This window comes from Sciurus carolinensis, chromosome 10 (assembly GCF_902686445.1).
Source record: "Sciurus carolinensis chromosome 10, mSciCar1.2, whole genome shotgun sequence".
NCBI classification, from domain to species: Eukaryota; Metazoa; Chordata; class Mammalia; order Rodentia; family Sciuridae; genus Sciurus; species Sciurus carolinensis.
In genome coordinates, this window is record NC_062222.1 from 108,401,410 (window position 1) to 108,413,896 (window position 12,487).

At 35.5% G+C, this 12,487-nt stretch overlaps 1 protein-coding gene and 1 non-coding gene across 7 annotated transcripts in view; both read right to left on the reverse strand.

Annotated features, from left to right (window-relative positions):
* Window positions 1-11,462, reverse strand: part of N4bp2 (NEDD4 binding protein 2) — a 75,710-nt gene extending 64,248 nt beyond the window's left edge. For all 6 annotated transcript variants that reach the window (XM_047566305.1, XM_047566307.1, XM_047566304.1 and 3 more), the window contains exons 1-2: window positions 11,414-11,462; window positions 8,665-8,764 (exon numbers count right to left, since the gene is read on the reverse strand). The gene's annotated coding sequence lies outside the window, so the exon portion shown is untranslated. The remainder of the gene's footprint in view (window positions 1-8,664; window positions 8,765-11,413) is intronic.
* Window positions 8,043-8,241, reverse strand: LOC124995147 (small nucleolar RNA SNORA73 family). Its single transcript, XR_007110625.1, has one exon. It is a non-coding gene; the product is annotated as a small nucleolar RNA SNORA73 family (small nucleolar RNA).
* Window positions 11,463-12,487: the final 1,025 nt, after the last annotated feature.

Consider the following 12,487-nt stretch of genomic DNA (forward strand, 5'->3'; position numbering starts at 1 on the left):
TGGTCCATGCCTATAATCCCTGTTAAGATAGCTGAGGCAGGAGGATCACAAGTTCAAGGCCAGCCAGGGCACCTTAAAAAGATCCTATCTCAAAATAAATTTTAAAAAAGGTTTGGGGAGTTAGCTAGGGATAGAGCGATTGCCTAGCTTATGCAAGACCCTGGGTTTGATCCCCAATACCAACACCACCATAAAAAAATAAAAATAAATAAAAAATAAAAATAAATTAAAAACCCTATAGTTAACATTATATCTACTGGTAAAATACTAAATGCTTTCCTCCTAAAATCAGGAACACAGTGAGGATGGCCACTCTCACCACTTTTACTCAATATAATGCTAGAAGTTCTAGTTTGTGAAATAAGGGATTAAAAAAAACAAAAAGAAATGAAACACATATAGATCAGAAAAGAAGGAATACATCTGTCCCTATTTGCAGATGATGTGGGTCATCTATATAGAAAATTCTAAGGAATCTACAAAATATCCAACAAACAAGTTTAACAAGGATACAGGATTAAAGAAAAAAAGAAAGAAAGAAAGAAATTACACAAAAAAAAAACAGTTACCTCTACTAGCAATGCACATGCACACAGAAATTTAAAATACAATATTCACAATCACTCCAAAAAAAGCAAATACTTAAGTACAAATCTAACGAAAGAAATGAAGAACTTTTATACTGAAAATTACAAAACAGTGATAAAAGAAACCAAAGATCTAAATGAATGGGGAAACACAGCATGTTCAGACTGAAAGACTCAACGTGGAAAAGACGTCAATTCTTCCCATATTTATGCATAGGTTTAACACAATTCCTATCAACTCAAGTAAGGTGTTTTTTTTGTTTTGTTTTGTTTTGTTTTTTTATAGATATAGACAAGATTACTCTAAAATTTATAAGAAAAAGAAACTACAGCTAGAAGAATTTTGAAAAAGAATAGAGTGGGAAGGAGCAATCAACCTGATTTCAAGAGTTGTTAAATAACTACGGTTATCAAGTGTGGATGGTTATCAGCAGAATAACAGACATATAGACTTGATAACAGACTATAAATCTGGGAATAGAAAAGAAAACCCCAAAATGGCCAACATATATATGCCCAACTGGTTTTTGATGAAGGTGCAAAAGAAATTCAATGGAATAATATAGACTTTTTAAAAATATTTTTTAGTTGTCAATGGATCTTTTATTTATTTATTTATTTATTTATTTATTTATTTATTTGCCGTACTGAGGATTGAACCCAGGGCCTCACACATGCCAGGTTCTACCACTGAGCCACAACTCCAGCCCCAGACTTTTTAATAAATGATACTGGAACAAGCAGACATTCAGAGGTAAAAAATATAAAGCTTGATCTAAGTCTCACACTTTACAGAATAATTAACTCAAAATGAATCATGGATTTAAATATAAGAAATAACAGGGTGCTGTGGCACATGCATATAATCCCAACTACTAAAGAGAATGAGGCAGGAAGAGTACAAGTTCGAGGTCAGCCTCAGCAATTTAATGAGATCCTGCCTCAAAATTAAAAAATAAAGGGCTGGGAATGTAGCTCAGTTTGCAGAGCGCTTGCCTGGCATGCACAAGGCCCTGGGTTCAATTCCCAGCACCACAAAAATAAAAAATGAAAATAAATTATAAAGGGCTGGGAATGCAGCTCACTGGTGGAGAGGCCTCGGTTCAATCCCCAGTACCACAAAATAATAAATAAATAAATAAATAAATAAATGTAAGATATAAAACTTTTAGGGGAAAAATCTGGAGAAAATCTTCAGGGATCTAAATGTGGGTGGGGGAGACATCAAAGCATGATCCATTAAAAGAAAACCTGAAAATTTGCACTTCACAATAAAAACTTGCTCCATGAAAGATCCTATTAAAAAAAAGAAAAAAGAAAAAAAAAAAATGGCTGGGGGTGTGGCTGAGAGTAGAGCAGTCACCTAGCACAAGTGAGGCCCTGGGTTCAATCCTCAGCACCACATAAAAATAAATAAAGTATGTGTCCACCTACAACTAACAATATATATTAAAAAAAAAAAAAATCTCCTTAAGAGGATAAAAAGACAAGCTACATACTTAGGAGAGAATATTTATCTACTACGTATGTGACAAGAAACTAATATCTAGAACACTGTAAAGAACTTATCAAAATTTAACAGCCAAAACAAACAATTCAACTAAAAAATCAGTAAAAAAAGAGAAAACATTATACCAAAGAAGCTATACAAATGGCAAATAAACAACCTTCAACATCATTAGCCATTAAGTAAATGCAAATTAAAACTATGAGATATTACTTACCTATTAAGTTGGCTAAAATAAAATATACTGACAACACCAAATAATGGCTAAGCTTCAGAGACACTAGATCACTCATATGTTGTTGATTGGAATGTAAAATAGTACAGTCACTTTAGAAACATTGGCAGTTTCTTAAAAAATTAAATATGTGGGGCTGGGGATATGGCTCAGTTCATAAAGTGCTTGCCTGTCAAGCACAAGGCCCTGGATTCAATCTCCAGTACCGCAAAAAAACAATTAAATATGCAACTACCACACAAGTTGCACTTCTGGATTTATCTCTGAGATATTAAAAACTATATAAGCTCAAAACTGTAGGCAAATGCCTACAACAGCTTTATTAATAATAATCAAAACTTGGAAACAACTCAGAGGTCCTTCAATGGATAAATGATTAAACCAAATATGATACATCCATTCTATGAAATATCAGTCAGCATTAAAAAACATACTTGGTACATACAACAACCTGTATGAAATTTCAGAGAATTACGCTAAGTGAAAAAAGCCAACCCTAGGAGGGCATATATGGAATGATTCCACTTATATAATATTCTAGAAATGACATACTTATAGACATGGACAACAGATTAGTGGTTCCAAGTCTTAAGAATGGAGTAAGAGAGGGAGGGAAAGGGAGAAATAAAGCACAATGGTACATGCCTAGAATTCCAGCAATTTGGGAGGCTGAGGCAGGAGGATCACAAGTTCAAAGCCAGCCTCAGCAATACAATGAGGCATTAAGCAACTTAGTGAAACCCTGTCTCAAAGAAACAAAAGGGGTGGGGATGTGGCTAAGTGGTTAGGTGCCCCTAGGTTCAATCCCTAATACTATTTAAAAAAAAGAAGAAGAAGAAGCAGCAGCAGCAGCAGAAGAAGAAGAAGAAAAGGAGGAATGGCTATAAATGGCCTAAGGAATTACCATAATTTGACTGTATAAATGTCTATATCCTGGTAGTGATCTCAATCTACATTTTTATAAGGGGATACAACTCAGGGAAACTGAAGAAGGTGGGAGTGGGGGGAGAGGGAGCAGGGAGGCAGGGAGGAGAACAGTAAGGACATAGATTTGAGCCACATAATACACATAACTAGACTTAGTATCAGTTAAACACTGCACCCAAATAACTACAGTATACTCTTTATTTTCAAATGGACATGAAATTATGCTAGAAATCAGCAGCAAAAATATAATTAGAACCCAATTGCTTGAAAGTTAATTAAATACAACTCTACAAGTGAGTCAAGGAAGAACTCACTATGTTCATTTATAAAATATTTTGAACCATATACTTTAGTTGTATCCCACAGGTTGGGATATCATAGTCATGCATAGAAGACAATATGTAAAAAAGTATATTAGAAAAGAAGAACGACTGGAAAAAAAAAAAAAAAATCAATGATGGAAGCATCCATCATTCCCAAGCAATTGGGAAAAAAACAGTGAATCAAATCGAAAGAAACTACAAAGAAAAACAAAAGAGCAGAAAATAGAAAAGAAAAAATACACAAAAAGCAATCAAAATTAAGATGACTTTAGGCATGTACCTATAACCCCAGGTACTTGGGAGGCTGGAACAGGAGAAATACACGTTTGAGGTCAGCCCCAGTAACTTAGCAAAACTCTGTATCAAAAAAAAATTTTTTTTTTTGGTCTCAAACATTTTTAAAGGGCTGGGGATATAGTTCAGTGGTATAATCCCCTGGGGTTCAATGCTGGGTAATGGGGGGGGGAATGGTAAATCTGAACCAGGCAGGTGTGTCCAGAAGCTGAGGCAGGGAAATAGCTTGAGTCCAAGAGTTTGAGTTTAAGACCAACCTGGACAACATAAGGAAGAAAAGAAAGAAAGAAGGGAAGGAAGAAGGAAGGCAGAAATAAGAGGCAACACTTTCTAGCTCATTTTATGAAGTCAGCCTAAGCTTGATACCTAAACCTTAACAAAGACTTTAAAAGAAAAATAACAGGGCAGGAGGTGTAAATCAGTGGCAGAGCACTTTCCTAGCACATACAAGACCCTGGATTCCATCCCCAGCCCCATGAAGAAAGAAAAAGAAAAATTACAGTCCTGTTTCATAGAAAACACATGTAACTTTCCTAAATAAAATTTTAAAGTAGAGATGAATAAATTATATGAGTGATAGGTTACAGAATACCAGTTACGTTAGTGACTTACAAAAAGAATAATGGATCTATTTTAAAGATAAAAGATTATTTTAATATTTGAAAAATCAATGTAATTCCTGACATTAATAAAGAAAAATCACATAATCAACTCAATGTATACTGAAAAAGCATCTGAAAAGCCAACATTCCATTTATGACGAATCTGATCCTCCACTAAAGACCTGCCCTAACTAGTTTTCAAAATCTCAGCTAATAATTTCCAATTGCTGAGACCAAAAAGCCAAGAGAATCATTCTTGCCACCTCTTCCTCTCACACCTCATATCTGCTTATCACTTAGCAAATCCTGCCACTTCTAACTTCAAAATACATTTGGAATCCAACCATTTCTCATCACCTCCACCACTCATCTGGTTCAAAAACAGCATCGTCTCTCATCTGATTTTGTTTTTTAAGTGTGTTAGCTCCCAATTATCTTTTTTTAATATCAGTTTTATTAAAATACAATATACAAACTATAAATTCACCATTTGGGGTTTCTTTCTTTTTTCTCTGTGTGTATGTATTGCAGGGGATTAACCAGGGCCTGACACATACTAGACAAGCACTTTACCACTGAGCTGTACCCTCAGCCCAAAATTCACCAAATCTTAAGTGCACAATTCAGTGGATTTCACTATATTTACAGAGTTGTATAACTATAACCACAATATAATTCCAGAATATTTCCATCACTCAAAAAGAAACTCCATACCCTAATCACTGACAATCACAAATTTACTTTGTGTCTCTGTAGACTTGCCTACTATTCTGGGCATTTATATAAATGGACTTATACAATGTGACCTTTTATGAGTGGCTTCTTTCACTTAGTCTAATGTTTTCAAAGTTCACCCAAGTTGCAACCAGCCTGTATCAGTCCTTCATTCCTTTTTGTGCTAAATAATATTCTGTAGCATAAATATACCAGATTTCATTTACTTATTCATCAGTTGATGGACATCTGATTATTATGAATAATGTCACTATGAATATTCATATATTAGTTTTGTGTGGACATATGTTTTCATATCTTAGGTATAGGTCTAAAGGTGGAATTGCTAGATCATATGGCACCATAAACAAGAGGTTTGGTTGGTTGGTTAGTTGGGGATTGAACCCAGGGGTGCTTTACCACTGAACTACCTCCCCGGTTCTTTTCTATTTTATTTTGAGACAGTGTCTTGCTAAATGGTTGAGACTAGTCTCAAAATTTCGATCCTCCTGCCTCACAGCCTCCCAAGTTGCTGGGATTATAGGCATATAGCACTGCACCTGGCTCTCTGTTTAACATTTGTGGAACTACCAGACTGTTTTCCAAAGCAGTTGTATCAATTTCAGTTTCTACTAGCAATGTATAAAGGATTCAGATTTCACTACATCCTCACCTATACCTGCTATTAACCTTCTTTTTAATTATGGCCATTCTAGTTGGATCTAGCTTGACCTAGTTAGTTTTGATTTGTATTTCCCTAATCTGAGTATCCAACTAATGTTTAGAGAAAAAATATGATATATAAACATACAAAGCTGGTACGATCTCCCAATCACCAGTTTTGCTTATATATCCAACTTATTTAAGTTCTACTTATTCCACTATAAGTGATGCTCATATTTAACTCTTTTACTATCTGATTTTATGTATCATCATTTTTTCATGAGTCTCATTATTAAGACACAAATTTAAACAAGCATATATAGTTTCTTCACATACAAACCTGACCTTAATAGAAATGCATTCTAAAAGGACATGGAAAATAAGAATGAATAAGGTTTGATATATTTTGGAGAAATTTGAAAAGACTGGCTCATATAAAGAAACTAAAAGTAGTTTATTATTAATAATACTATGAAAATAAATTCCATATATACTTATTTTCCAAACCCTTCTACCTCTAATATTCAATTTTAAAATAACAGAGAAAATAATCGATACTTACTCCCTGATAACCACACCATACCATTCCAGTCCAGTAAGCAGAGGTCTTAACAACTCTAGTTGTTTGTATGCAGTACAGGGGATTAAATCCAGGGGCTTGCATATGTTAGGCAAGTACTCTACCACTGAACTACACTTCTAGTTCTTCTAAATTTTGAGACAAGTTTTTGTAATGTTTGCCAAAATATGCTGGGTGCAGTGGCACACATCTGTAATCTTACCCACTTGAGAGGCTAAGGCAGGAGGATTGGGAGTTTGAGGCCAGGTAGGGCACCTGAGCAAGACCCTATCTCAAAAATAAAAAATAAAAATGACTGGGGTTGGGTATGGTTATGCAAGCCTATAATCATAGCAACGTTGGAGGCTGAGGCAGGAGGATCATAAGTTTGAAGGCGGTCTCAGCAGCTTAGTGAGAACCTGTTTCAAAATAAAAATAAATAAAAAGGGCTATGGTGATCAAGTGCTCTTGGATTTAATCCCCATCACCAAAAAGAGAAAAAAAAGTTGCCCAACTATACTAGAGTGAACATAAACTCTACAGTGGTATGGCTATGGTCAATACTGCCATTAAAGTGGACATACCAATAATGCCACATAAAACAAAAAACAAACAAAAAAATCTCCAACTGAAAATTCCATCATCAACACAAAAAATTTCCCATATCATTTTATGAATAAACCTATTGCTATACGTAGGATATTGTCAGGACCAGTGACTTTAAATAACTTACCACTGTCACTGTGAAATAACATCCAAAAAATAATATATTTCCATAACAACAAAGATGTTCTGGGCGCTGGAGATGTAACCCAATGGTAAAACATTTGCCTAGGATGCATAAGCCCTGGGTTCAATCCCCAGAACCACGCACACACACACACACACACACACACATGCACACACAAATTCTATTTAACACTCATTATCAGTTATTTAGGAAGAACAGGCTTAAGAAAATTGATACTAACAACTAAATATGTTAAAAATGAATTAGCTCTTTAAAATCATCAAAATAAAAGAACACCATCAAAAAAATTCCCCTATACAGGATCCAAACATATCATGATTCCAGACAGATCAGAAATCACATCCCTTGAAAACAAATGCTACCAAGAATCAACACAATAGATCTTTACTTGGGGTTAGGTTACCTAAAAGATGAATTCAAGTGTACTGTATAATAAGGGTAAAACAGATATTAAAATCTCATGGAAGTACAAAAGATCTGTCACTACAAAAGACAATTTACAGAAAATGTAAACAATCACCTTAAAAGATACTTACATGCTATAAGAAATATTATAACTGATAATCAAAGATATCTTAAACACTGATGAAAATGAGTATGGTTAAATTATAGCAAAATCACCCTTTTAAATATTATACAGCAGTTTAAAAAAATAGCATGTAGAAACCAGACAGAGCTCTGAGACATGTTGCTAAAGATAAAAACCAGTTGCTGAATAATATAGTTTTTGTTCAAAGAATGGCAGGAAAATAGTTTTCTCTATGGTCCTTCAATATTTTCTATAATCTGAACCACTTACTGCAGTACTAGTCCTGCTTAATTATTTTAGAGCCTTCCATTAATAGTTTTACTGACATATTTTCTATTTCTTTTTCGCTTAACATGTTTTCTACATGGTTTGTCTCCTCAGACCCAAAAGAATCTGAGATGCTATAGGAATATGCAAATACAGACACAAAGCCCAGCTTCATCTGCAACATTGTGAAAAGGGACTGTACAATATGTGGCAGAGCCCTGTGCTCTCCTACACCAGCTAGACAGAGCCTGGAGAGAGTGACCGCCCACGGTGTCTACATTGCAACCAACTTACAATTTCATCTACATATGTTTGTCTCCCCAACTAGCCATATTCTTTGAGAACATGAATCATATCATATACTCCATTCTTGCACTTAGCATAGTTCCATGCATAAAATAAGCACACAAATAATAACTGTGGATGGCTAACAATATATAAAATGTGAATGAGTAAGAGAGGCATTTTAGAGATACAGAAACTAAAACACTCATTAAAGGAAAAACTGGGACCACAATATACTTCTTTAGATTCTCTAAGTCAAGATGTTTTATACAACCACCAGCTTCTTTAGAAATTCTAATTAAAAAAAAAAATCCATGATTTTTTTTTTCTCATAAGACATTGTTCTTTTAATCATTCAACTATATAAATGAAAACTTGAAAATCTATGTGTAAAATATCCTACGATTTTAATAATACTTACCGTCTGTCTGGCATTGATGACACTGACATGCTTAGTAAGACCACAGTTGATACCTGCAAACTCTACACCTCTTCCTGTTATCCAATATAAAGTCTTCTTACTATAAAATAAAATACATCATATATTAAAAGCAAACTCATATCAAATTATCATCTTAAATGAAATCAAATCCCAAATAGAATGTTCATAATGTAAACATGACATTCCAAAGAGAAAGCCATAAAAAGATAAGACTTCATTCACCATCAATGGAAGGGAATATTACACTCTGAAAATGGTTATATAAAGGGAAAGAACCAGGCATTTATTCTGCTTTTTTATGTAGAATGCTATTTCAAAGTAATAAAATAGACCTAGTTGATGAGGGAAACCTTTATAGAGGCAGTTAGCTACCTTAACTCAATGTAAAAGGAAAAGTAGAATTTGAAACAAATCACCATTTTGTAACACAAAATTCTGATAATCATATAATTCTGATAATCATATAATCACCAATCAAGAATTATCAATGAAAAGGGAAAAAAAGAACTTCCTGCTAGAGTTGTTAGGGTACAGCTCCTTGGACCAGGTGTTGGTACTATAATACCATCCCTCTGGCCATCAGTCAAGTTCCCAGGCTTCTCTTCTCTGGCTCCTTCTTCCACCCACTCCAGCTATCCAGAGCTGGCCTATCCCCTACTTCCATGACTGGTCTAACCTGTTGTCTTTTCATCTGTTCAAGAGGAGACTGAAAACAATGAGAACAAGACAAAAAGCAAAGTCTGTATGTCAGCTTTTATTTTTTATCACTTGTTTGCAGTTTCACAAATAAGTGATAACAGAACCTCCAAAACAAATTGTCAATGAGGAGCTGGGATTGTGAATCAGTGGCAGAGCACTTGCCTGGCATGTGTGAGGCCCTGGGTTCAACTCTCAACACCTTTATATAAATAATAAAGGTCCATCAACATCTAAAAAAACTTTTTGAAAAAATTGTCAATGGATGCTAAAATCATTACTAGGTGAAAGACTAATAGAAATTAACCTGATGGGCAGGGGATACAGTTCAGTGGTAGAACATTTGCCAGGTGTGCATGAAGCCCTGGTTTCAACTCCCAGCATGCAAAAAAAAAAGAGAGAGAGAGAGAGAAAAAATTGACCTGGTGCCATATTAACATACCACAGATTACTGCTCAAGGCAAAAAGAAAAATGTAACTTTACAATGAAATAATCATCCGTCTGTCACTAACCTTGATGATCAAAAATAACACTGTAATAGTGCAACAAGATATTACTTGCCTTTCAACACGAAAAACTATGAAGTATGAAGTATTACTAAGTGAAATACTCTTCCAAAATGTTTTACCTAAGTCTACTCATACCTTTATATCTAACTCCCAGTTTACAGGAATTACAGGACACAGGGAAAGCAGTCACACTTCATCATGAGAAATAATCAGCAATATGAATGTAGTATGGCCTCAACAGAATTAACAAGTCAGTATCATGGTGAAGGACAGGAAGGTGGAAAAGTGGGAGACTAAGAAGGACAATTCGAATAATCAAATGCAATTGGTAGCCCTTGATTGAAACCTGGTATTTAAAAATAAAAAGCAGCAATGAAGGACATTTTGGGAACAATTGGAGAAACATGAATATGGTGTAATTAGTATATATATTATTGATAATTTTACTAAAATGATAACAGAGAGTCGAATATGGTTGCCAAGGATCGGGGGAGGGAGAAAAGGAAGCTGTTCAATGGATACAGAGTTTCATTTTGTAAGATGAAAATGTGTGCCTATAGTTAAGATGACATTTTTAAATGGTTAGGATAAACCAGGTGCAGTGCCACACACCTGTAATCCCAGCAACTCAAGAACTCAGGCAGGATTGCAAGTTAAAAGCCAGCCTCAGCAATTTAGTGAGGCTCTAAGCAATTTAAGGAGACCCTATCTCAAAACAACAAGTAGAAAAGGCTAGGGATATAGCTCGCTGGCTCACTGGTGGAGTGTCCCTGGGTTCAATTCCCAGAACCACAAAAAAAAAAAAAAAAAAAAAAAAGGATTAAGATGTAAAGAGTTAACTACAAAGAAAAAGAGGTAGTGATTTAGCAGCAAAAGAGAATATTCACTCCAGAGAAGTACAGTAAGAACCAGAAAAGAAAATCACAAATAGAAATCCTGAAAAATGAATTATATTTAATTGCAACTACACAATTAATACCAACTCTGGGTCCCCTGACAAATAACTTTACTAGATCCTGATAGCTCTGGAAATGATCTGTGAAACTTACTCCATCTGTTACTCTGTATTCCCCAATGACTGTGCAGATATCATATCCATTCCCCATAATTCAACCTGCCCCCTTACCTACCTACCTAAGGGGCTCTTCTTCCCCATTTCCCCAGGTACTTGCTATTTCACTTACACCTAATTATTCGTTTCCCTCATCAAGTAGGCTAATATGATACTCTGCCTCACACATGCTCTGTCCAGAAATCCCTCTTCCTCATCCCCCAGAAGTTATACTTCTTGGCTCAATTAATTGTACTTTAGGAAAGTTTTCCACTCTCCCAAAATCTAACTTAGATTCAGTTATTACTGCACTTTAGGCATACCTTTATCTTAGCACCTTTGTGTTTGTTTAGACTACTAGTATAAGCATCTTACAGATCCGTGTCTTATTTAGCAAACACTCAACAAACATTTGTCATATGCTAGCACAAACCAAAATGCCAATTTAGTACTCTAAAATATTGAACTTACCATTTCAGTTCCTGGAATACTCAGGTCCACAATACAGAGCATCTTCTTCCTACAAATAAAGTACCTACAAAGATAAATTCATAATCAGAAGAGTAATTAAGAATTACAATGGAGCCAGGAGTGTTGGCACATGCCTGTAATCCCAGCAGCTCTGGAGTTTGAGATAGGAGGATCATGAATTCAAAGACAGCCTCAGCAAAAGCAAGGCACTAATCAACTCAGTGAGACCCTCTCTAACTAAAATACAAAATAGGGCTGGGGATGTGGCTCAGTGGTGAGTGCCCCTGAGTTCAAAAAAAAGAATTACAATTGAAAGCCAGGCATGTTGGTGCACACCTATAATCCCAGCAACTCAGAGGGGGCCGCAGAAGGATTCAAAGTTCAAAGTCAGCCTCAGCAACTTAGTGAGGCTTTAAGCAACTTAGCAAGATCCTGTCTCAAAACTTAAAAAAAAAAAAAGGGGGGGGGGGGTGACAGTGGGCAGCTGGGCAGTTAAGTGACCCTGGATTCAATTCCCCATACCAAAAGAAAAAAAAAAAAAAGAATTACGACAGAGATTCTTTTTGAATGACTACCTTCTACCCTACTGCGGGTCCATTTTCTGCTAAGAGAGTCCTGGTCATGTAAGTGACATCACATGACCTCATCCCCTCAACTACAGGAACTGGTCAAGAGATGGACAAGTGACCAAACCTATCTAGAGCCTCTGACATGAGATCCTAAGTATGCTGCCAGGAACTAGTAAGAGGAATAAAGCCCATATACACTCTAAGTATAGGAAAGGCCCTCCTAGGGGCAAATTGACACCCTAGTTCCTCATGTTCATCTCTATCATACAATTTCTATTAAATGGTCATATGAACCAATAGCCACTCCCCAGGCTATTTTCTATCTTCTGCACCCAAAAAAGTTCTAACTAATAAACAGAAACTGAACAGGTAGAAATTAGATGTCAAAAGGGTATTTTTCATTCAGGCTATAAATGGGTCTAATATGCCTTTCCTGGCTTAGAAATTTTTCATCTATCAGATACAATGTCCCTGTCCTTTCCCTACTAGATAGACCCTAAAAGTA